Below are 27,996 nucleotides of genomic sequence, written 5' to 3' on the forward strand. Positions count from 1 at the left end.
AAAATATGCAATGGAAAAAAGATAGCCTCTTCAACAAATGGTGCTTGGAAATCCATATGCAACAGAATGAAACTAAACCCATATCTCTCACCCTGCACAAAACTCAACTCAAAATGGATTAAGGACCTTGGAATCAGACCAGAGACTCTGCAGATTATAGAAGAAAAAGTAGGTCCAGATCTTCAACATGTCGGCCTAGGACCAGACTTCCTCAACAGGACTCCCATAGCACAAGAAATAATAGCAAGAATCAATAAATGGGATTGATTCAAACTTAAAAGCTTTCTCTCAGCAAAGGAAACTATCAGCAATGTGAAGAGCGAGCCTACAGAGTGGGAGAATATCTTTGCCAATCATACTTCAGATAGAACACTAATCTCCAGAATCTATAAAGAACTCAAAAAACTCTACACCAAGAATACAAATAATCCAATCGACAAATGGGCTAGGGAAATGAACAGACACTTCACAGAAGAAGATGTACCAGCAATCAAGAAACATATGAAAAAATGTTCACCATCTCTAGTAATAAGAGAAATGCAAATCAAAACCACCCTAAGATTCCATCTCACCCCAATTAGAATGGTGGTTATCAAAAAATACAAGCAACGGGTGTTGGCGAGGATGTGGGGAGAAAGGTACACTCATACATTGCTGGTGGGGCTGCAAATTAGTGCAGCCACTCTGGAAAGCAGTGTGGAGATTCCTTAGAAAACTTGGAATGGAACCACCATTTGACCCATCTATCCCACTCCTTGGTCTATTCCCAAAGGACTTAAAATCAGCATACTACAGAGATACAGCCACATCAATGTTCATAGCTGCTCAATTCACAATAGTCAGATTGTGGAACCAACCTAGATGTCCTTCAATTGATGAGTGGATAAAGAAACTGTGGTATATATATATATACAATGGAATATTACTCTGCCATAAAGAATGATAAAATTATGGCATTTGCAGGCAAATGGATGAAATTGGAGACCATCATGCTAAGCCAATCTCAAAAAACTAAAGGACGAATGATATTGCTAATAAGTGGGTGATGACACATAAGGGGGAGGGTGGGAGGAGTTAGTGTTAGGGTTAGGGTTAGGGTTAGGGAGGGGGCAAGAATGGAGGAAGAAAGGACTGTTTAGAGGGAAAAGAAGGGTGGGAGGGGTGGGGGGGAAGGGAAAAAGAATGAATCAAACATTACCATATGTAAATTTATGATTATACAAATGGTATGCCTTTAATCCATGTACAAACAGACAACATGTATCCCATTTGTATACAATAAAAAAAGAATACAAATAATAAATGCTGGAGAGGATGTGGAGGAAATGAACACTTCTTTTGTTAATGGAACTGTAAATTAGTACAACCAGTATGGAAATAAATATGGAGTCTCCTCAAAAGAATAGGCATGGAACCACCATATGACCGAGTTATACTAGTACTCTGTATTTATCCTCATCATACTACAGTGATACATATATACCCATGTTTATAGCAGCACAATTCACAATAACCAGCCTATAAAGAAAATGTTGCATATATACACAACAGTATTTAATTCAAACTTAAAAAAATAAAGTTATGTCATTTGCAGAAAACTGAATGAAACATGAGAACATCATGTTAAATAAGATCAGTCAAATAAGAGGATTAAGGATCATATGTCAAAAGAGAGGGTAAACTTAGGGAGGATAAAGGAAAACAAAGCTGGGGATGGATCTCCAAAAACTCCAAGGCAGATCAGTAGAAGAAAGGGACAAATGGGTAGCTCTTGAGGAGAGAGGAGGCAAGGGCTGGGGAGCGATATTGGCCAAACTATATATTTTATGCATGAACAAGTGTTTAACAACAAATCTCAGCATTATGTACAACTATAATGCACTAATAAAAATGTGGAAAATAAAAAATTAAGTTCAGCTGAGCATGGTGGCACATGCTGTAAACCCTGTGTCTTGGGAGACTGAGGCAGGAGGATTGCAAGTTTTGAAGTCGGTCTCAGCAAAAACCAATATTCTAAACTCAGTGAGACCCTGTCTCTAATCAAAATTTAAAAAATAAGTTGGAAGGCTGAGGAGATAGCTCAGTTGGTGAAGTGCTTACCTCACAAACACAAGGCCCTGGGTTCAATCCCCAGCACTGAAAAAAAAAAAAAAAAGGTTGGAGATGCAGTTCTGAGTTCAATCCCTGCTAACCTTCCCCCTGCAAATAAAGATTAAGTCCATACAGGTCTTGAAAATTACCTAATTCTGCCCATCTGTTAGAGCATGACTTTGAAAGGCCTAGAAACTTACTTCTGCCTTCATTGGCCCCTCCCTATCAAAAGAAATTTAAAAGTTATATTTTGCTACTGAGTTGGTGTAAATATAATCCAGGACAGATCATATTTTTAATTTTTCTTCATATTTAAAAATAAAACAATTCCATTTTAGGTAGACTCTGTGTCTTATTTTTTCTAATGAAACGTTCTCTGAAATGTCTTTCTTTTTTTCTGTATTCTATATATAAATGTTTGTCAGTAGTCATACATTTTTAACCAAAACATTAGCAAAGGCAAACCATTTTTTAACTAGATCTACAAGACATATTAAGAACCACATCAACTGAGGCATATTTCTTAATTTGATAGAACTGGTGTAGCCATGATATGGATTCCAGCTGCTGGGGAGTCACGGCAAGAATCACTTCTGATTGGCTAAAAGCACTTGCAGTTTGATTAGGTTAAACAGGATAGGACAGAAGCCTAGAGAACTGCTCACTTTTGTTTGTCTAAATGCACAGTGGTCTTATTGGATTAAGCCTACACCAGAGCCTCATGCACTGGAGCCTGCTGGCTGGAAATGATTCTCTCAATAACTCATGCTTGTACAGCATGAAGTCTTTCCATTTGTATTGGGAAATCTCTAGGATTAAATACCCCACATGAAAATTTCCATGTTAAAGTGGTGGACATGGAAATTTATGTCTATCTTGTGGAAACTAAAACCTGGACTGGCAGACTGTGGGATGACTATTCTGACCTCATTGATCAGTGGGATGCTTCCATGAGGACCAAAGGCCTTTGCTGCTCAGAAACCAAGTCCAACTTTGTCGCACGTTTGAACCCTGCTCTAGAGTGTGAGAAAAAGAAAGACAGTGTTTAGCTCCATCTTACACTTTCCCCTTTGGCTTTTCCTGAAAGAGTTGGAAACTGAGGTCCCAGAAATATTGAGAGTGTGCTGACCAGTTCCCATTGGATTCTTAACTATAAATTCTTTCAGATTTTATGATTAATAGGAATTGTCTTTATCTCCCTGAGTTTTCCTCTTCAGCATAACTTGGGTTCCTCTGATCAACATTTTTTCAGACTTGGCATTTTTTTTCCTGCTGATAGCAAGTAGTTTGCTGACAAATTGTCAGCAAACAGGCTATGTCCACTGAGACCTGGCTGAAATGTGGGTAATTTGCTTTTTGGAACAGAAAGTATGTGGAGGTCAGCACAATGGGTCCACTTTATATAATTCTACCCTTAACCTTGTTTCCATCACACACATCCCTTTGTCCCCTATCATTTAGGAAGATGCAGTACAGTTGAAGTCATATTCTGGTTGAGCATGTGCTCTAAAGAATGGACAACATCAGTTTCACCAGAGAATTTAATAGCAATACAGATTCTCAAGCCATGACCCAGACCTACAGTATCAGACTCAGGGTAACTCATTTTTCTTCTATGGAAGATCCTGGGTTGTGGAGCACAGATCTCCACCATTACCACCCGCGAACACTAGATGGTGGGAATGCACTTTCCTAACAGCCCAGAGGGGTCTCTCTGCAGCCAGCCTCCTGATTTCTCTGGGTCACATCAGAATCGCTGAAATGTCAGTGTGCTGAGGCCGATTTTACTGTGGTGTCAAGGAAGTGATATGTAGCTGGAGCATTGACTAGAGGGAGCAATGGCCATGGTACTGTAGAAGGAAAGGCTTTTAGAATTGTACAAATCCTCATTCTCTTGCAGGACAAGATGACCATTTTTTCACAGCCTAGAGTCCTGGGAGCTGGCAGAGGTCTGGTCTCTGGCCTTAATACCTATTGGGAAGACAAGGGCTCATAATGTAGCAACGGGGAATTTTCTTCTCATAGAAAGTCTAATCTGATTGTAAAGATACAGAGAAAAGAAAAAGATCTGTCTTTCATTGTACTTTAAATTGTTCACTGGGAAGATAATTGAGGAGGTGGGAGGAGAACTAGCATTTAAATCTTGGATTTAAGTCAGTTTGTATTCTTGACTAGAGAGGGCTTTTGTCTGCTCCTGAGCCTGTTCTGTGACCTAAGTTTGCAGACATGATAGGAGAAAGTGTGTGCAACAGGAAACATGTTAGCACAGTTCCTGTTTCCCAAGTGCAGAAGCCTTCCTCCCCTTGCACATATGGCAGCCCATCCTGTTCTGCAACATTAAGATGGTGAATGTCTAATATAGAAAATGGAAAGCACAGGACTGGGTGCACCCACATTACCTAAGCCCAGGGGTTCAGGCCACAGATGCAATTGCCCTGGTCTTTTTGAGAAGCTTTCCAGGTCTGGCAATATTGCAAGGATAACTTGAGTTTGTTTTAATCTGGTATTGTTAAGACTCAGAAACAGATTTGATAGGCACAACCTCTACAGTTACCTAAAATAGTTATGTAGGGCCATGTGGGAGGCAGCAGGGTCAGTTAGGAGACAGAGGATATGGAAGGTGGGGGAGAACATGGGAATGAGACTTTATTGTATTGTGTAGAAAGAAAAGTTGAGGAAGAATAATAAGGTTTAGGATTAGTTTGTTTTAGTAATTTCAGTAGGCTCTAGGGGCAAGGGCCCTTCTTTATTCTCTGGGAACTGGTGTGATTAGGGCAGGCAGATAGTGACCTAGGAGTGTGGGCATCCAAAAGGAAGGGTATTGGTGGTGTGGGAACTGGATCTGTTAGTTTGGGTAAGGTGTACCTGCTGGGGAGATGGCTGACTATTCTAGGAATTGCTATCCCCCAGAGGACGTGCCGTGGGTGTTGTGGTACATGCCAGTAATCCAAGTGACTCAAGGTATTGAAGCAGAAGAATTGTAAATTTGAAGACAGCCTGGGAAATGTAATGAGATCCTGTCTTGAAATATAATTTGAAATGGGCTAGAGATCTGCTTAAGTTGTAGATCAGTTGGAGAATGCTTCTGGTTTTAATCCCAATACTCATCCCCAAACACACACACACACACACACACACACACACACACACGGCCTAGGATGGCATATCCTTAAGGTTCAGTAAAGCACCAATGTCAAATAAACAGACTACCAATGGTAAAAGCCATGGTTAGCATAAGCACTATGCATTCCCAGAAAAGAAGAAAAGTATATCTCTGCATGTGTTCCTAGCAAGTATTCTCTGTGGTCCATCAAGGACAGGGTCTGTGTTTATGGTCTTCTAGATCACATGCTTCATGGACACTAAGGAGGCTTCTGGGTGACTGCACAGCAGGACTCCTTGTTTTAATGGAGAATTTTCCAGTAAGATATAAATCTAGGCCAGCAGACAATGCAGATGCCCATCAACAGTTTGATCCTCAAACTGTCATGAGAAGATGTCTACCTGGAGTAGGCTTAGGATGCTTGGGACAAGAAAAGACTTCTAAGATAGAGAGAAGAGGCCAGTGAGCTGTCGTTTCATGACATTGTGTCTCACTGGAGCTTATATTCTCTCTGATAGCAACTTGGAAGGGGAAGTGAAGCACTGCGCACACCACCCTGGAATGCATGGGATCAGAAGACAACAGGGTTTCTTTGCAGCTAAATTGCAACCTTCCCAGGTCACCAGCTCCAGCATGGGACAGTGGATTCTAATGTCCTGAATATTAGTTTCTGTGTGTGTGTTTGTGTGTGCATGTACACCTATGTACATGCAGGTCGTTATTTTTTTATTTTTTATTTATTTTGTGTGTGTGTGCTGGAGATTGAACCCAGGGCCTTTTGCTTGCAAGGTGATCACTGTACCAATTGAGCCTACTCCCCAGTTAAGTTCTCAATGATACATTGTGCATGCTTGGGATAGAGAAGGAGAAAATATTACTTTCTCAATTGGGGGTTACTACATAGAAGGGTTCTTGCTTGACATTCAAGGAGAGGCATCTGACTAAACATCAACAATAGATCTGACTGGAATATTTTTGGAAGGATGGTAAAACTTTTTGACAGAGAGACTGTAGCACAAGAATCAGGCTCAAGTTAGTAATTCCCCTGCCTCAGGGTTGAAGCTTCTCCTAAGAATAGACTATGTGTCTCCCTCTCCCCACTTCTTTTATTTCTTTTCTCCCTTCATTACCTACTATGAGATAATCACTGTGCTTGAAGTATGGGGGGAAGGAAATGAAGTAGAAAATATCAAGTGCCTTTCTGTATAGCATTTATAATCTAGACCAGGGTTCTTGAACCTCAGCAGGACTTAGATGCTTCTTTGTGATGAGGGGCTCCCCTATGCATGATAATGTGTTTAGTAGTACACTTGGTCTCTACCAACTAGATTTCTTAGTACTGGGCCCTAAAATTTTGAACAATCAAAATGTTTCTAGTCAGGACCAATGTCCTCTGGGTGTGACCATTGCCCCGATAACTGTTGGCCAGTATGGCATAAAACTGAGTCAATATCTGCAGTAGGGTTTGCATAGATATGTCTGTGTCTACATGGGATCTTCTCAGGGGTCAGCTACTGCTCACAGAGTTCAGGATAGTGGTACTTACAGTGGATGTTAGTATATGCCTGTTGTGAGACAGAAATTGAAGACAGGCTACCAAATAAAATCCCACTCAAGAGTGGCTTTATCTTAATATCATTGTGGGATTATCATGGAGACATTTTAGTGACATCAAAAATCAGTAAACGGAGCTGGGGAGATAGCTCAGCTGGTAGAGTGCTTGCCTCGCAAGCACAAGGCCCTGAGTTTGATCCCCAATACTGCAAAAAAAAAAAAAAAAAAAAATCAGTAAAAGTCAGTTGGAGGTATCTGTGAATGAATAAAGATTAAAATGAACTTCCCCATTATTCTCTTTCAGTCATTCCTTCTGAAATAACTACAGGGTGGAAGAAAGTTGTAGCAGGCTGGCATCCTGAAGTTTTTCTACTTTTCAAATGAAACTCCAACTCCCTTTATGTCTCTGTAAAGAGGAAGAAAAGAAAAGACTTCAAATGTCTTTCTTTGTGCCTGATACGAGGTCATAGGTTTGCATTTGCCAAATGCTTGACCCTCCCTGATACTTGTTGAAGGTATATGTGTCTGTTTCCTGTGATGTCCAAAAGAAGTGTACCATGTATCTCTGGAATCCAGTACATAAGTTACTGTGAAAACCTCTGCCTGTTTCTCCCTATCCAGCTTAGTGCCTTTCTGTTCCACTCTATAGTGTTAATGGGTTAACTAATAAAACTATTAGGACTCAGATATGAGGTGTCTTCCAAAAGCTTATGTGTGAGAAAATGCAAGTAAGTTTTGAGGTGAAATAATTGGGACATAAGAGTCAACTAATGGATTAAACTACTTGAATGGAATAACTTGGTGGTAACTGTAGGCAGTTAGGGTGCTGCTGTAGAAGGTGGGTCACCAGAAGCTTGCCTTTGGGTTTATATTTTGTCCCTGGTGAGCAGAGTTTTCCTGCTTCCTCATTACCTTTTCTTGAACTACTCTTCTCCTTCACAAACTTCCACCACAAAGTTCTACTTCATTTCATGTCCACAGCAATGGAATTGACCATCTATAGACTGAGACCCATAAAATCATGAGTCTCATACAAATGTATCCTCCTCAAATGTTGCCAGATCTTTTGGTTTCAGTGATAAAAAGGCTGACTAAAACCCTTGCAAGAAAGGGGTCCTCAGTCCAGATTATGTAGGTTTCAGAGGACAGGATTATGCACTGATTCTGAAGCCTTTGTTTCCTAAGATTTATCTACTCTATCCTGAGTAGCCAGTAAGAAAGATAGAGCCAAAGGTTGTTGCTGTTGCTAATAACTCATAATCAAACCTGGCAGTGTAAAATGCCTGGAGAAAATCCATTTCTTTGTGTATTTTAAACTCAATTCTAAACTGAAAAAAAATCATTTTCTGTGAAAGAATCCACATTTAGTTTTAATGGTTTCAATCTATTCTAACACAAGCCATATAGGTCATTTATACTATTCATCAGGATCTAAAGGGGAGTGATCCCAGGATCCATTGTAGATGGATCATGCATTGGTTCTGGGATGATGCTCACATGCAGAGGTGCTGGGATTACACACACATGCAGATATGCTGGGATGACACACACACATGCACTAGTGCTGTGATGAACCACTTACCAGCTGTGATGCATGCTTTGGTGCTCAGATCATACAAACTGATGCACTGAGTCAAGTGACTCACATGCCTGCAGTGGTTCTTGGATAACACACATGCATGCACTGGTGCTGGGATGACCAACATGCAAGAAGTGCTGCTGGGATGACACCCACATCCATTGGTGCTGGAATGAAACAATCATGCTGTGGTGCTGGGATGACACACATATACAGGGAAGCTGGGAAAACACACATGCAAGCCCTGGTGCTGGGATGACCCACAAGCCTGCACTAGTGTTGTGATGACACACACATACATTTCTGCTGGGGTGAAACACACATGCAGGTTTGCAGGGATGACACACATATGCAGGGGTTCTGGAATGATACACATGCATGCAGTGGTGCTGGGATTAGACACACATGCAGGGGGGCTGGGATGACACACCCATGAAGTAGTGCTGGGGTGACATACATGCTTGAAGGGGTGGTGCAATGATATACATGCACAGGGGTGCTGGGATGACTCAAACACCTGCAGTGGTGCTGAAATGACACACGCCCAGGCACTGGTGCTGGGATAATGCACATGCCTGCAGTGGTGCTGGGAGGACACACATGCATACACTGGTGCTGGGATGACCCACACTCCTGCACTGGTGCTGGAATGATACACATGCAGACACTTGTGCTGGGATGGCCCACACTCCTGCAGTGGAGCTGAGATGACACACATGTGCATTGGTGCTGGGATGACACACACATGTAGATGTGCTGAGATGACATCCATGCATGATTGGTACCAGGTGACATACACATGCAGGCGTGCTGGGAGTACACACATGCATGCATTGATACTGGGATGACACACACATGCAGATGTGCTGGGAGGACACACGACTGAAAGGTGCTGGAATTACACATGCTTACAGGGGTGCTGGAATGACATGCATATGCAGTGGTGCTGGGAAGACACAAACATGCATCAGAGCTGGGGTGTGTCAACACATATGCAGGACTGCTAGAATGACACACAGATGAAGGGGTGCTGGAATGACACACTGGCATGCAGGGGTTCTGGGATAACACACATGCATGCAGGGTTGCTGTGATGACACACATGCCTTCAGGGTTTCTGGAATGACAAACATGCCTGCAGGGTTACTGTGATGAAACCCACATTCAGGTGTGCAGGGAGAACACACAGGCATGCATTGGTCCTGGGATGACACACAAATGCAGGTGTGCTATGATGACACATGACTGCAGGGGTGCTGGGATGACACACACAACTGCAGTGGTGCTGGGATTACACAAACATACAGGGGTGCTGTGGTGATTACACACATGCCCAGAGGTGCTGTCACACAGGCCTACAGGGATGCTGGAATGATACACACGCCTGCAGTGGTGCAGGGATGACACCCACATAAGTGGTGCTAGAATGAAAATCACATGCAGGTGTGTTGGAATGACACACATGCAGGGGTGCTGGGATGGCACACATGCATACACAGGGCTGGGATGATCCAAAGGCCTGCAGCGGTGCTGGGATAAAACACACACAGGCACTGGCGCTGGGATAACCCACACTCCTGCAGTGTACTGGCAACACTCACAAGCGTTGGTAGTGGGATGACACACATATGTAGCCGTGGTGGGATGACACACACACACATACAGGGGAGCTGAAATAATACACATTCATGCAGTGGTGCTGGGATTAGACACACATGCAGGGGACCTGGAATGACACACACACGCATGTGTGCTGACATGACACACCCCTGCATGAGGGCTTAAATGACACACATGACTGTAGGGGTTCTGGAATGACAGACACACATGCACTGGTGCTGGGAAGAACCACACTACTGCAGTGGTGCTGGGATATCACACACATGCAGGGATGCAGGGATGACACACACATGTAGTGGTGTTGGGATGACAAACATGCTTGCACTGGTGCTGGGATGACTCACACCTGAGGGGTCCTGGGATTACACATGCCTACTGGGGTGGTGGAATGAAACACACATTCATCGGTGCTGGGATGACACACACATGCAGATGTGCTGGGATAACATATGCTTGCAGTGGTGCTGGGATGACACACACACCACTAGGAGTGCTGGGATGACACACACACACAATCAGTGGTGCTGGGATGACACTTGCCTGCAGGTGTGCTGGGATGCTGGGATGACACAGTCCTGGAGGGGTGCTGGGATGACACAGTCCTGGAGGGGTGCTGGGATGACATACACATTCAGGAGTTTTGTGACAACACAAGCATTCAGTGACACTCAGATGACACACACACATGCAGTGGCACTGGAATGACACATGCCTCTAAGGGTGTTGGGATGACACACAGGCAGGTGTCCTGTAAGGACGCACATGCCCAGGGGTGCTGGGATGACACAAACATGAAGTGATGCTGGAGTGACACACCCCTGCAGGTGGGCTGTTATGACACATATGCATGCACTGGTGCTGGGATGACACACATATGCATTGATGCAGGGATGACACCCTCATGCATGATTGCAGGAGTGACACACACATGAAGGAGTGCTGGGATAAAATACACGCCCACAGGGGTGCTGTGATAAAACATGCCTGCAGATGTGCTGGGATGACACAAAAATGCAGATGTTCTGGGATGACACACTTGCATGCAGGCTTGCTGAGATGACATACATGCCTGTAGGTGTGCTGGGATGACACAGACACATTCACTGTTGCTGGGAAGACATACACACTAAGGGGTGCTGGGATGACACACATGCATACACTGGTACTATGATGACACACAAACTTGCACTTGTGCTGGGATGACACACAGGCATTCACTGGACTGGGAAGACCCACACTTCTGCAGTACTGCTGGGATGACACACACATGCATTAGGGCTGGGATAACACACACAAGCACTGCTGCTGTTGTGACACACCTATGCAAGGGTGCTGGAATAACACACACATAAAAGGGTGCTGAAATGACACACAAACAGGGTTTCTGGGATGACACAAACACATGCAGTGGTCCTGGGATGACACATGCCATTAGGGGTGCTGGGATGACACATATTCCTGCATTGGTGCTGGGTTGACACACTCACATAAAGTGGTGCTGGAATGACACACATATATTCACTGTTGCTGGGATGACACAAAGACATGCAGTGATGTTGGGATGACACACAGCAGCAGAGGCGCTGGGATGACACAGAAACATGCAGTGGTGCTAGGATTACACACACATTCAAGGGTGCTGGGATGACACATACATGCAGGGGTGCTGGGAAGACACACACGCATGCACTAGTGCTGGGATGACCAAAACGCTGGTGGTGGTGCTGGGATAAAACACATGCAACAGTGCTGAAATAACACACACATGCAGGGTGCTGGGATGACATGTGCATGCAGTGGTGCTGGCATGAAATGCACATGTATTCATGATGGGATGACAGACATATGCAGGTGTGCTGAGATGACACACACATGCAGGGGTCCTGGTATGATACACATTTATGCACTGATGCTGTGATGACCCACATGCTGACTGTGGTACTGGGATGACACATATGCAGGTGTGCTCAGATGACTCTGTGCATGTAGTGGTGCTGGGATTACACACACATGCAGATGTGCTGGGAAGACCCACACCCTAGCTGTGGTGCTGTGATGACACACACTTGCATTGGTGCTGTGATGACACATACATACAGGGGTGCTGGGATGACACACATGCTTGCAGTGGTGCTGGGATTACACACATATGCAGTGGTGCTGGGATGACATGCACATGGAGTGCTGGGATTGCAAACAAATGCAGGGATTCTGGAATAAAACACAAGTTTGTACAAGTTTGTACTGGTGCTGGGATGACCCAGATGCCTGCAGTCATTCTTGGATTACACACACATGCAGAGTTGCTGGGATGACACACAGGTATGCACTTGTGCTGGGTTGACCCACATGCCTGCAGGGGTCCTGGGATGACACACACACATATACTGGTGGTGGAATGATCCACAAGCCTGCAGTGGTTCTGGGATTACACACACATGCAGTGGTACTGGGATGACACACTCGCATGCACTAATGCTGAAATGACCCACTTGTCATCCCTGCACCACTTAATATGTGTGTCATCCCAGTAACAATGAACTGGTGTGTGTCATTTCGGCACTAATGCATGTGTTTTTATCCCACTACCACTGCAGGCATGTGGGTCATCCTTGCACCAATGCATGTGTGTGTGTCATCCCAGCACCACTGCATGTGACTGCATGTGATTGTGTCATCCCAGCATCCCTGCAGTCATGTCTCATCCTGCCTCCCTGCAGGCATTTGTGTCATTCCACCACTCCTGCATGTGTGTGTCATCCCAGCACAAGTGCATGCATGTGTGTCATAATAGGACATGTGCATGTGTGTGTCTTCTGAGAACAAATGCAGATGTGTGTGTTATTCTGTGTGTTTCATCAGTGGATCAGTGCTGGCCTGTGTCATCCAAGCAACAAAGCCTGTGTGTCATCCCAGCAGCAGAGCTGGCGTGAGTGTCAAACAGCCCAAGTGCAGGTGTGAGTCTCATCACAGTACACCTGCAGGTGGTATGTCATCCCAGAACCACTGCATGGGTGTGTCATCCCAGCACCCATGCAGACGTGTGACATTCCAGCACCACTATATGTGTGTCAACCCAGTACACCAGTATGTATATGTCATTCCAGCAAACTTGCTTGCATGTGTCATCTCAACATCACTGCATCTGTGTGTCATCCCAGCACCCATGCAGGCATGTGACATTCCAGCACCACTACATGTGTGTGTGTCATCCCACCACACCTTCATGTGTGTGTCATTCCAGTACCCCTGCATGTGTGTGTCATCCCAGCATCTGTGTCTGTTTTATCCTAGCACCCATGCATGTGTGTGTTATTCCAGTACCCCTGCATGACTATGTCATCCCAGCATTACTGCATGTGTGTCTGTCATTCCATACCCAATGCAGGTGTGTGCATTTTCCCAGCACCAGTGCATGTATGTGTGTCATCTCAGCAGTACTGCATGTGTGTGTGTCATCTCTGCATCAATGCACATGTGAGTTTTATTGAAACAACAGTGAATGTGTGTGTGTTATCCCACAACCACTGCATGTGTATGTTTCTTCCCAGCACACCTGCATGCATGAGTCCATCCCAGCACCACTGCATGTGTGTCATCCCAGCACCAATGCAGACATTTGGGTCATCACAGCAACAGTGCATGCATGTATGTTATACCAGCACCCCTTAATGTGTGTGTCATCCCAGCACCACTGTAGGTGTGTGGGTCATCCCAGCTCCAGTGCATGGATGTGTGTCATCCTGGCACCCCTGCAGGCATGTGTATTCCCAGCACCCCCACAGTTGTTTGTCATTCCAGCACCCCTGCATACCTGCTTAATTTCAGCACCACTGCATGTGTGTGTGTCATGCCAGCACCAGTGCATTGGTGTGTGTTATCCCAGCACTCTTGAATGTCCCTGTCATTTCAGCAAAGTTAATGCATTTGTTTAATCCCAGCACAACTGCAGGTGTGTGTGTCACCCCAGCACCCCTGCATTTGTATGTCATTCCAGCAACCCTCGTGGTGTGTGTCATCCAGCACCACTTCATGCAAGTGTCATCCCAGCAGCCCTATAGGCGTGTGACATCCCAGCACCCCTGTAGATGTGTGACATCCCACTACCATTGCAAGTGTTTTTGTGATCACAGCATCCCTATATGTCTGTGTTATTCCTGCACACCTGCATGTATGCATCATCCCAATAGCAGTGCATGTGTGTGTTATCCCAGCAATTCTGAATATGTGTGTAATCCCAGTACAACTGAATGAGTGTGCCATTCCAGCACCAATGGATGTGTGTGTCATCCCAGCACTACTGCAGGAGTGTAGGTCATCCCAGTTCCAGTGAATGCATGTGTGTCATTCTGGCACCCATGCATGTGTGTGTCATCCCAGCACCACTGCAGGCATGTGAGTCATTCCAGTACCAGTGCATGCATGTGTGTCATCTCAGCACCCCTGAATGTGTGTTTCATCCCAGCACCTCTGCATGTGTGTGTCAACCTAGCACCAATGAATGTATGTGTCAACCCAGCACTACTGCAGGCGTGTGAGTCTTCCCAGTTCCAGTGAATGTGTGTGTGTCATCCCAGAACCAATGCAGGTGTGTGTGTGATCACAGCACCAGCCCTCCCAGCATGCCTGTGTGTGTGTGTCATGCCAACAACCCTTCAAAGATTTGTGTCATCCCAGAGCTCCTTCAGGGTTGAGTCATTCAAGCAGCCATGCATGTATGTGTCATCACAAGACCACAGCAGTTGTGTCTGTATTCCCAGAATCACTGCAGGCTTGTGGGTCGTCACAGAGAGTACATGTGTGTGTGTCATCCCTGCACCACTGTAGACATGTGTTTCATCCCAGCACCAGTGCATGCATGTGTGTCATCTCAGGACCCCAGTATTTGTGTGTCATCTCAGCACCACTGCACAGGTGTGCCATTCCAGCACAAATGTATGTGGGACATTCCAGCACCAGTGCGTGCGTATTTTTCATCCCAGAATCAAATGTGTGGGTCATTCCAGCACCAGTACATGTGTGTGTTTCACCTAAGCACCACTACATTCACCACTGCCAGTGAGTGGATCATTCCAGTACCAGTGCATGCATGTGTGTCATTCCAGCATATCTGCATGTGTGTGTCATACCAGCATCACCACAAGTGTGTGGATTATGCCAGCATCAGTGCTTGTGTGTGTGTCATCCCAGCACTCTGCATGTGTATGTCACCCCAGCACCAGTGCATGTGTGTCATCAAAGCATAGTTCTTGTGTGCATCATCCCTGAACCACTGCAGCCATGTGGGTCATACCAACCCCAGTGCAGTGGTGTATGTCATCCCAGCACCACACCATGCACCCCAACCTGAGAGTGGGTTATCACAGCCCCAGTGAAAGCGAGTGTGTCATCTCAGGATACCTGCATATTTGTGTAATCCCAACCCACACTGCACGTGTGTGTCATCCCACCACCAATGCATGTGTGTGTCATTACAACACCAATGCATATGATTATGACCCTAGCACCACTGAAGCCATGTGGGTTTTCCAACCACAACTGCTTGCATGTGTGTCATCCCATCACCCCTTTGTGTGTGTGTCATTCCAGCACCTCTGCATGTGTGTGTAATCCCAGCACAACTTCACATGTGTTTGTCATTCCAACACACCTGAATATGTGTGTCATCCCTACACCACTGCAAGTGTGTGTCATCCAAGCACCACACACTAGGTATGGGTCCTCCCAGCACCAGTGCATTCTTGTATGTCATCCAAGCACCACTGCATGTGTCAACCCAGCACCCATGCATGTGTGTGTAATCCCAGCCCCACTGCATGCATTTTTGTCATCCTAGCACAACTGCATGCATGTGTGACATCCCAGCTTCACTGCATGTGTGTATCATCTCAGCAACAGTGCATACATGTTGTCAACCCAGCATCCTTGAATGTGGGTGTCATACCAGAATGTGTGTGTTTCATCCAAGTGTCACCACAAGTATGTGGGTCATGCCAGCATCAGTATTTGTGTGTGTGTAATCCCAGCACTCTGCATGTGTATGTCATTCCATCACCAGTGCATGTGTGTCATCAAAGCACAAGTTTTTGTATGAACCACTGCAGCTGTGTGGGTCATCCCATCATCAGTGCAGCAGTGTGTAATGCCAGCACCACACCATGTACCCCTACCTGAGAATGGGTCATTCCAGCACCAGTGCATGCATGTTTTGTCATCCCAGAACCTCTGCATGTGTATGTCATCCCATCACCAGTGTATGTGTGTCATTGCAGCACAAGTTGTTGTGTGTGTGTCATTCCAGCACTCATAATGTGTGTGCCATCCTAGCACTACTGCATGAATGTGTCATCCCTGCACCACACACGTGGGTGTCATGCCACCACAACATGTGGGTCATACCAGCAACAGTGTATGTGTGTGTGTCATCCCTGCCAGCGTGTGGTTCATCCCAGCACCAGTGCTTACATGTGGATCATCTGAGCACACGTGTAAGTTTGTTTAATTCCAGCATCTATGCATGTGTGTGTCATTCCAGCATCACTACAGGCATGTGAGTTATATCAGTGCCAGTGCATAGGTGTTTTCATCCCAGCATAACTGCATGCACCACTGATGGCAACTGGGCCATCACAGCACCAGTGCATTCATGTGTGACATAACAGCAATCCTGCATGTGTTTGTAATGTCAACCCCACTTCATGTGTGTGCCACATAGCACCAAACTTCTGTGTGTCATCCCAGCACCACTGCATGCATGTTGCTTATCCCAGCCCCAGTTCATGTGTGTGTGTCATTCATCAGCACTGCATAAGTGTGGGTCATTCCAGCACCACTGAATGTGTGTGTGTCATTCCAGCAAACCTGCATGTGAGTGTGATCCCAGCTCTGCTGCATGTGTGTTTCACCCCATCAACACTGCTTGTGCGTGTCATCCCACCACAAGTGCATGTGCATGTCATCACAGCAAAACTGCCAGCATGTGGGTTATTCCAGCACCAGTGCATACACGTGTGCCACTCAAGCACCAGTTCATGTGTGTGTGTCATACCAGCACCACTGCATGTGTATGTCATCCCAGCACCAATGCATGTGGGTGCTATCTGAGCACCATTGCATACATGTTGCTAACCCCAGCTCCATGCATGCATGTGTGCATCCCAGCACCACTGCAGGTGTGTGGGCCTCCAGGCACCAGTGCATGTGTGTGAGTCATCCCAGCATATACGCATGTGTGTAATCCCAGAACCGCTGCATGTGTATGACATCCCAGCACCACTGTATGTATGTGTTATCCCAACATCAATGCATGTGGGTGTCATCCAAGAACCACTGCAGGCATGATGCTTATCCCAACACCAGTGCATGACTGTGTGTCATCCCAGCACCACTGCAGGTGTGTGAGTTATCCCAGTAACAATCCATATGTGTGTGTCCAGTCACCATACCAACATGTGTGTATAATTTCAGCACTGATGCATGGGTGGGTAATCCAAGCACCAATGCATGTGTGTGTCATCAGAACACCACTGTATACATGTTGCTAACCCCAGCTCCAGTGCATGCATTTGAGCATCCCAGCACTACTGCAGGCGAGTGGGCCATCCAGGCACAAGTGATTGTGTGTGTGTCAAAACAGCATAACTGCATGTGTGTATAATCCCAGCACCACTGCATGTGTGTGTGTCATCTCAGCATCAATGCATGTGGGTGTCATCCAAGCACCACTGCCAGCATGTTGCTCATCCTAGCACCAGTGCATGTGTGTGTGTCATCTCAGCACCAATGCAGGTATGTGGGTCATCACAACAGTTCATGGGTGTGTGTCATGCCAGCATACAGGCTTGTATGTATAATCCCAGAACCAATGCTTGTGGGTGTCATCCCAGCACCACTACAGGCGTATTGCACATTTTACCCCAGTGCATGCATGTGTGTCATCCCAGCACCACTGCAAGCATGTGGGTCATTCCAGTACCAATGCATGTGTGTCATTCCAGGAATTCTGCATCTGTATGTCACCTAAAGACCACTGCATGTGTGTGTCATTCCAGCACCAATGCATGTAGTTATCATCACAGTACCAATGCATGTGTGTGTGTCATTCCATCACCAGTTCTTTTGTGTGTGCCATACCAGCACCAATGTATGTATGTGTGAACCCAGCACCAATGCATATTGGTGTCATTCCAGCACCAATTCCAGTGTATGGGTCTTCCCAACACCAGTTCATGCATGTGTGTTATTTCAGGACCCCTGCACTTGTGTGGCTAACCAGCACCTCTGCATGTGTGTGCAAACCCAGCAACACTGCATGCACCACTGCTACCAAGTGGGTCTTCCCAGTACCAGTGCATGCATGTATGTTATCTCAGAACCTATGCTTGTATTGTCACCCCCATAAACACTACATATGTGTGTCATCACAGCACCAATGCATGTGGGTGTCTTCCCAGCAACACAGCAGAGATTTTGCTCATCCCAGCACCAGTGCATGCATGTGTGTCATCCCAGCACACTTGCATGTGTGTGTAATCCCAGCACCACTTCATGTGTGAGTCATCAGAGCACAAATACATGTGGGTGTCATCTCACACCAATGTATGTGGTTGTCATACCAGCACCACTGCCAGCATGTGAGTCTTCCCAGCACCAGTGCATGCATGTGTGTAATCCCATCACCCCTGCATGTGTGTGTCATCCAAGCATCACTGCATAGTTGTGTCATTCCAGCATCAAGCATCAATGGATGTCATCCTGGCATTATGGTGTGCATGTTGGTCATATCAGCACCAGTGAATATGTGAGTGTCATCCCAGAACCACGGTAGGCATGTGGGTCATCTCAGAACAAGTACATGTGTGTGTGTCATCCCAGCACCAGTGCATGGTTGTATCATTCATTCCAGCACCAATGGATGTGGGTGTCATTCCAGCACCACTGGTATTTCATCCCAGCACCTTTGAATGTGTGTCATCCCAGCACCAATGCATGTGTGTGTCATCCTAGCACCAGTGCATGTGTTTGTCATCCCAGGACCACTGCAAGTGTATGTCATCCAATCACCATGGGATAGGTGTGTCATTCCAACACCAATGCATGATGGTGTCATCTTAGCAATATTGTGTACATATTGGTCATACCAGCACCAGTGCATGCGTGTGTCATCCCCAAACCACTGCAGGTGTATTTGTCATCCCAACACCATTACATGCGTGTGTGTTATCGCCCCATCACTGCAAGTTTGTGGGTCATCCCAGCACCTGTGCATGGGTTTGTGTTATCCCAGTACCACTGCATGCACCACAGCCAGCAAATGGGTCATCAGAGCACTAGGGCATGCATGTGTGTCATCCCAGGACCTCTGCAGGTGTATGTAATTCCATCACAACTGTATGTGTGTCATCCCAGCACCAATGCATATGGGGGTCATCCTAGCACCACTGCATGCATGTTGCTCATGCCAGCACCACTTTATGTGTGTGTGTCATCCCTGTACCACTGCATGTCCTTGGATCATCCAAGCATCTTTGCTTGTGTGAGTGTCATCCCAACATACCTGCATGTTATTGTAATCTCAGCACCACTGCCTGTGTGTGAAATCCCATCATCATTGCATGTTTGTGTCATCCCAGCACCACTGACAGCATGTGAGTCATTCCAGCAGCTGTGCATTCATGTGTGTTATCACAACACAAGGTCATGTGTTTGTTTCATCCCAGCACCCATGAACATATGTGTCATACTGGAACCAATGCATGTGTGTATCATCCCAGTACCAACGCACGTGGTTGTCTTACCAGCATCACTGACAGAGTGTAGGTTATTTCAGCACCACAGCATTCATGTGTATCATCCAAGAACCCCTGCATATGGGTATTATCCCAGCACCACTGCAGGTGTGTGGGTCATCCCAGCACCCGTGAATGCATGTGTGTCATCCCAGCACCACTGCATATGTGTGAGTCATCCCAGTACCAGTGTATGCATGTGAGTCATCCCAGCACCTCTGCATGTGTATGTCATTTTATCACCACTGCATGTGTGTGTCATCCCAGTACCACTGCATGTGTATGTCATTCAAGCACAAATGCATGTGGGTGTCATACCAACACATGGCCAAAGTGAGGGTCATCCCAGTAAAAGTGCATGCATATGTGTCATACCTTTGGGCATGTTGCTCATCCCAGTACAAGGGCATGCATGTGAATTATCCCAGCACCTGTGTATGTGTATGTCATCCCAAGACCACTGCATGTGTGTATCACCCCAGCACAAAAGCATGCAGGTGTCATTCCAGTACCACTGTAAGCATGTTGCTCACCTCACCTCTAGTGCATGTGTGTGTGTGTCATCTCAGATCCACTGAAGATATCTGGGTCATCCCTCCACCAGTGAATGTGTGTGTGTTACCCTAGCATACCTGCATGTGTGTGTAATTTCAGCAGCACTACATGTGTGTATCATCACAGCACCAATGTATTAGAGCATCATCCCAGCACCATTGCAAGCATGTTGTTCATCCTAGGACCAGTGCATGTGTGTATGTCATCCCAGTACAACTGCATGTGTGTGTCATCCCAACCAATGCATGTGTGTGTCATTCCATCACACACATGTGTGTGTCCTCTCAGAACTATGGGATGTGTGTGTCATTTCAGCACCAATGAATGTGGTTGTTATCCCAGCACCTCTGTGTACATGTTGGTCATCACAGCACCAGAGTAGGCCTGTGTGTAATCCCAGAACAACTGCAGGCATGTGGGTCATTCCAGAATGATTACATGTGTGTTTCACCCGAGCATCACTGCAAGCATGTGGGTTATGCCAACACCAGTGAATTGATTTGTGTTATACCAGCACCACTGCATGCACAACTGCTGGTCAGTGAGTCATCCCAGCATCAGTGCATTCATGTGATCATCACAGCACCACTGCATGTGTGTGTAATACGTGCCCCAGTGCATGTGTGTGTCATCCCATCACCAATGCATGTGGGTGTCATGCCATCACCATTGCATGCATGTGGCTCATCCAGCACCAGTTTTTGTGTGTCATCCTAGCACCACTGCATGCATTTGAATCAGCCCATCACAAATGCATATTTTGTCATTCTAGCACAACTGCAGGTATGTTTCTCCTCCCAGCACCAGTGCATGCATGTGTGTCAACCCAGAAGAATTGCAGGCATGTTGGTCATCCAAGCACCATTACATGTGTGTGTTTCATCCCAGTATCACTGCAAGCATGTGGGTCATCCAAGCACCATTACAGTGGTGTTCATAATCTCAGCACCAGTGCATGCATCATTGCTCTTCAGTGGGTCATACTAGCACAAGGGTGTTCATGTTTCTCATTCCAGTAGTTCTACATGTGTATATCATCCCATCACCACTGTATGTGTGTTTGTCCTCCCAGAACCAATGCACATGGGTGCCATACCATCACCACTGCATGCATTTTACTCATGCCATCACCAGTTTATGTGTATGTGCCATCCAACCCCAGTACATGCGTGTCACCCCAGAATGCATACATGTGTGTGTAATCCATGTGTTGCTGCATGTGTGTCATCCAAACACCAATGCATGTGTGTGTAATCCCAGCACCAGTGCATGTTTGTTATTCCTGCATCACTGCCAGTGTGTAGGTCATCCCAGCACCAGTGCATGAATGTGTGTCATACCAGCACCAGTTAATGTGTTTGTGTCTTCCCAGCACCCACAAATGTGTGTGTCACACCAGAACCACTGCATGTGTGTATCATCCCAGTACTAATGTTCATGGTTGTGATACCAGCACTATTTCTGGAGTGTGGGTCAACTCAGCACCAGTGCATGCATGTGTCATCCCAGAACACTTACATGTGTGTGTAATCCCAGCCCCATTGCATGTGTTTATAATCACAGCACCAATACATGGTGTTGTCATCCCAAAACCACTGCAGTCATGTTTCACTTCCAGGCACCAGTGAATGTGTATGTCATCCCAGAACCACTGCAGGTTTGTGGGTCATGCCAGGAACATTAAATGTGTGTGTGTCATTCCAGCATCACTGCAAGCTTTTGGGTCATCCCAGCAGCAGTGCATGCATGTATGCGATACCAGCACAAACTCATCTGTTTTTGTCATCCCAGCACCAATTAATATGTGTCATTTCTGCACCAGTGCATGTGTGTGTCATTCCAGCAGCACTGCTTGTGTCTGTTATCCCAGCACCTTTGAATGGTTGTGTTCCCAGCATGAATTCATGTGGGTGTCATCTGCACACCAATGTATGTGTGCTGGTCATTGCTACACCAGTGCATGCTTGTGTGTCATCCCAGAACCACTGCAGGCATATGAGTCATCCCACAACCAATATATGTGTCTGTCATTTCAGAACCACTGCAAGCATGTGGGTTATCCCAGAACCAGTGCATGTGTCTTGTCATCCCAGGGTACCTGCATGTGTGAGTAATCCCAGGTCCACTGCATGTGTGTCATGCCAGCACCACTGCATATGTCAGTCATCCCAGCACCACAGCATGCACCAATGAAGGCTAGTGGATCATCCCAGCACCAATGCATATGGGTGCAATCCCAGCACTACTGTGTGCATATTGCTTATCATGGCACCAGTTCATGTGTGTGTGTCTTTCCAGCACCACTGCATGCCTGTGGGTCATCCCAGCCACAGTGCATGTGTGTGTGTCATACCAGCATAAATGCATGTGTGTGTATTTCCAGCAATGTTGCATGTATGCATCATCACATGAATATGTGTGTCATCAAAGCATCAGTGCATGTGTGTGTCATTCCAGGAGCACTGCATGCATGTCATCCCAGCACTACTGCACGGTTGTGTCATTCCACCACCAATGCATGTGGGTGTCATCTAAGCATCACTGTGTGCATGTTGGTCATCCCAGCACAAGTGCATATGTGTGTGTCATTCCAGAAACACAGCAGGAGTGGGGGTCATCCCACAAGCAGTACATGCATGTGTGTCATCCCAGCTACAACTGCATGTGTTTGTAATCCCAGCACCAATGCATATGTGTGTCATTCCAGCACCACTGCAAGCATGTTGCTCATCCCAGCACCAGGGCATGTGTATGTGTCATCCAGAACCATTGCAGGTGTGTGGGTCATCCCAGCAACAATGCATGGTCATGTATCACCCCAGCACCACTGCATGTTTGTCATCTTAAGATGACTGCACGAATGAGTCATTTCAGCACCAATACATGTCTGTGAAATCCTAGCACCACAGTAGGCATGTTGTTCATCCTAGCACAAGTGCCTGCATACATGTCATCCCAGCTCGCATGCCTGTATGTATAATCCCAGCACCAATGCATGTGTGTAAAATCCTAGCACCACTGTAGGCATATCATTCATCTGAGCACAAGCACATGCATATGTGTCATCCCAGCTCACCTTCCTGTGTGGGTAATCCCAACACCAATGCTTGTGGATGTCATCCTGCCCCACTGCACCACTGCAGGTATTTTGCTCCTCCCAGCACAGGTGTATGTGTTGAGTCATTCCAGCACCACTGCAAGTGTTTGGGTTATCCCACCCACAGTGCATGTGTGTGGGTCATCCCAGGACCACTGCCTGCTTTTGTTTTCCAAGACCAATGCATATGTGGGTTTTCGAAGCACCAATGCATGAGTATGTCATCCCACCACCACGGCATGCATGTGTGACATCAAGTTCCACTGCAGATGTGTGGGTCATCTCAGCACCAGTGCATTTGTGTGTCATCCCAGTCACTGCTTGCACCACTCATGTAGAATGGGTCATTGCAGCACCAGTGAATACATGTGTGTCATACTAGCATACCTGCATGTGTGAGTAATGCCAAAACCACTGCATTTGTGGGTCATCCAGCACCAATGCTTGTGTGTATCATCCCAGAATCAGTGCAAGTGGGTGTCATTCAAGCACTGCTGTTTGCATGTTTGTCATCCCAGAACCAGTCTTGTGTGTGTGTCATCCAGGAACCACTGAAGATGTGTAGGTCATCCCAGCACCATTACATGCATGTGTGTCATCCCAGAACCACTGCTGGTGTGTGTGTCATCCCACTGCCAGTACATACCTGTGTGTCATCCCAGCACCACTGCATGGTTGTGTCATACCAGCACCAATGGATGTGGGTGTTATCCCAGCACCAGTGCGTGCAGGTGGTCATCTCAGGATCAGTGGATGCATATGTGTAATCCCAGAACCCCTGCAGGCGTGTGGGTCATCCCAAAATGAGTACATATGTGTGTGTCATCCCAGCTCCACTGCAGGCATGTGGGTCATCCCAGCAGCAGTTATGGGTGTGTGTCATTCCAGCACCACTGCATGCACCACTGATGGCAAGTGGGTCACACAGCACCAGTGTATGTGGGTGTGTCATACAAGTATAACTGTGTGTAATGCCTACACCATGCATGTGTGCATCATCCCAGCACCAATGCTTGTGTGTGTCATCCCAGCAGCAGTGCATTTGTGTGTCATCCCAGCATCATGGCATGGGTGTGTCATTCCAGCACCAATGTAAATAGGTATCATTTGAGCACCACTGTGTGCATGTTGGTCATCCCAGCACCAGTTATGCATGTGTGGCATCCTAGAACCACTGAAGGCATGTGGGTCATCCCAGCATCAGTATATGCATGCCTGTCATACCACAACCACTGCAGATGTTTGTGTCATCCCAACACCAGTATATACGTGTGTGCATCTCAGCACCACTGCAGGTCTGGCGGTAATACCAGCACCAGCGCATGGGTGTGTGTCATTGCAGCACCACTGCATGAACCACTGCTGGTGACTGGGTCAACCTACCACCAGCCTCATGTATGTATGTCATCCCATCAACCCTGCCTGTGTGTGTAATCACAGCACTGCTGCATGTGTGTTTAATCCAGAACCAAAGCATATGTGTGTCATCACAGCACCATTGCAGGCATGCTGCTCATCCAGCACCATTGCATGCCTGTGTGTTATCCCAATACCACTGCAAGTGTGTGGGTCATCCCAGTACCAAGACATGCATGTGTGTCATCCCAAGAACACAGCATGTGAGTATCATCAGAGCAAAAGTGCATGTGAGTGTCATACCAGCACTACTGTAGGCATTTTGCTCATCTCAGCAAGCACCAGTGCCTTCGTGTGTATTAACTCAGAACCCCTGCAGACGTTGGGGTCATCCCAGGAACACTACACATGTGTATGTCATCCCAGCACCACTGCAGATGTGTGGGTGATCATAGCACTAGTGCATGGGTGTGTGTCATCCCAGAACCACTCCATGCACCACTAGAGGTGAGTTGGTCATCCCAGTAACAGTGTACACATGTGGGTGTCATCCCAGAACTCCTGCAGGCGTGTGGGTCTTGGCAACACTAGTACTTGTGTGTGTCACCCCAGGCCACTGAAAGTGTGTCATCCCAGCACCACTGCATGCTTGTGACATTGCAACACCAATGGCTCAGGTGTTATCCCAGCACCACTGTGTGCATGTTGGTCATCTCAGCACCAGTACATTCATGTTTGTAATCCCAGAACCACTGCAGGCATGGGGGTCATCTCAAGGAAAGTTAATGGATGTGTCATCCCAGCATCAATACATACATAACTCCAGGCGAGTGGGTCAGCCCAGTACAAGTGCATGTATGTGTGTCATCCCACAACCTCTGCATGTGTGTGTCATTGCAGCACCAAAGCATGTGGGTGTCAGCCCAGCACAACTACAGGCATGTTGCTCATCCCAGCACCAGTTTATACTTGTGCATTATTCCAGCACCACTGCAGGCATATGGGTCATCCCAGTACCAGTACCTGCATGAGTGTCATCCCAGCATAACTGTATGCATGTGTAATCCCAGAGTCACTGCGTGTGTGTCACCCCAGCACCAATGCATGTGTGTGTAATTCCAGCAGCAGCACATGTTTGTGTCCTCCCAGAATCACATCCAGTGTGTGGGTCATCCCAGCACCAGTGCATGCACGTGTGTCAGTCCAGCACAAGTTCATGTGTTTCTTCCATCCCAGCACCCATGTACATGTGTGTCATACCAGCGCCACTGCATGTGTGTATTATCCCAGTACCAATGCACGTTGTCATACCAGCACTACTGCCAGAGTGTGGTTCAACCCAGCACCAGTGCATGCATGTGTTTAATTACAGCACTTTTGCATGTGTGTGTAATCCCAGCCCCACAACATGTGTTTGTCATCCCAGCACCAATACATTGGGGTGTCATGCCAGCATCAATGCAAGCATGTTGTTCCATCCCAGCACCAGTATATGCATGTGTGTCATCATGACCACTGTAGGCATGTGGGTCATCCAAGCACCAGTGAATGCATGTGTTTCAACCCAGAATATCTGCATGTGTGTGTAATCCCAGCTCTGCTGCATGTATGCATCATCCCAGGATACCTGAATATGTGTGTAATCCCATCTAGTCTGCACATGTGTGTCATCTCAGTACCAGTGCATGTGTGGGTCATCCCAGCACCATGGCATGCATCACTGACTGAAAGCTTGTGGGTCATGGAGGACCAATACATATGGGTGTCATTCCAGCAACACTGTGTGCATGTTTCTCATCCCTGCACCATTTTATTTGTGTGTGTCTTCCCAGTATGACTGCATGCCTGTGGGTCATCTGAGCAACAGTGCATGCATGTGTGTCATACCAGCATACCTTCATGTGTGTGTAATCCCAGCACGCTGCATGTATGCATCATTCTAGCAACAATAAATGTGTGTCATTCCAGCACCACTGTAGGCATGCATGCCATCTCAGCACCACTGCATGCACCCCATCTTGCAAGTGGATCACCCCAGCACCAATGCATGCGTGTGCATCATCCCAGCACCTCTCCATGTGTATATCAACCCACCACCACTGCATCTGTGTGTCATCCCAGCATCACTGCATGTGTGTGTCATCCCAGCACCAATGCATGTGGGTGTCATATCAGCACCACTGCCAGAATGAGGGTACTCCCTAAAAAGTACATGAATGTGACTCATCCCTGTGGGCATGTGGGTCATCCCACCACCAGTGCATGCAGGTGTGTCATCCTAGCACCACTGCATGTGTGTTTCATTCCAGCACAAATGCATATGTGTGTCATCCCAGCACTCATTTATGTGCATGTCATTCCAGCACAACTACAGGCATGTTTTTCTTCCCAGCACCAGTGCATGTGTGTGTGTCATCTCAGAACCACTGCAGCTTTGTGGGTCATGCCAGCAACTGTGAATGCATGTGCATCATTCCAGCACCACTGAAGATGTGTGTATCATCCCAGGATACATGCCTGTGTGTCAAATCCCAGTTCCACTGCATGTGCATGACATTCCAGCACCACTGCATGTGTGGGTCATCCCAGTCCTACAGCATGCACCACTGACTGTCAGTGGGTCATCTGAGCACCTATGCATATGGGTGTCATCCCAGCAGCACTGCACTAGTTCATGTGTAAGTGTATCTTCCTAGCATAACTGCATGCCTGTGTGTCACTCCAGAAACACTGCATGTATGTGTGTCATCCCAGCATACCTGCATTTGTGTGTAATCCTAGCATGCAGCATTTGTACATCATCCCCAAAACAATGTATGTGTGTGGTATTCCAGCACCAGTGTACGTGTATGTCATTCCAGAGCCACTGCATGGTGTATTGCTCATCCCACCACCAGTAAATGTGTGTGTGTCATTTCAGAACCATTGCAGGCATGTGGGTTATTCCAGCACCAGTGCATTGGTGTGTTTTATCCTAGCACCACTGCATGTAATCCTGCCTGCGAGTGGGTCATCCAAGCACCAGTGCATGCATGTTTGTCACCCACACACCTCTGCATAATATGTCACCCCATCATCACTGCATGTATGTGTCATTCCAGCACCCATGAATGTGTATGTTATCCTAGCCCCAGTGCATGCATGTGTTTCATCCCAGCACTCCTGCATGTGTGTATAATCCCAGCACCACTGCATGTCTGTGTCATCCCACCACCAATGCTTGTGGGTGTCATCCCTGCACCACTGCAGGCGT

The sequence above is a fragment of the Sciurus vulgaris genome (assembly GCF_902686455.1).
Source record: "Sciurus vulgaris genome assembly, chromosome: 2".
Taxonomy (NCBI): domain Eukaryota; kingdom Metazoa; phylum Chordata; class Mammalia; order Rodentia; family Sciuridae; genus Sciurus; species Sciurus vulgaris.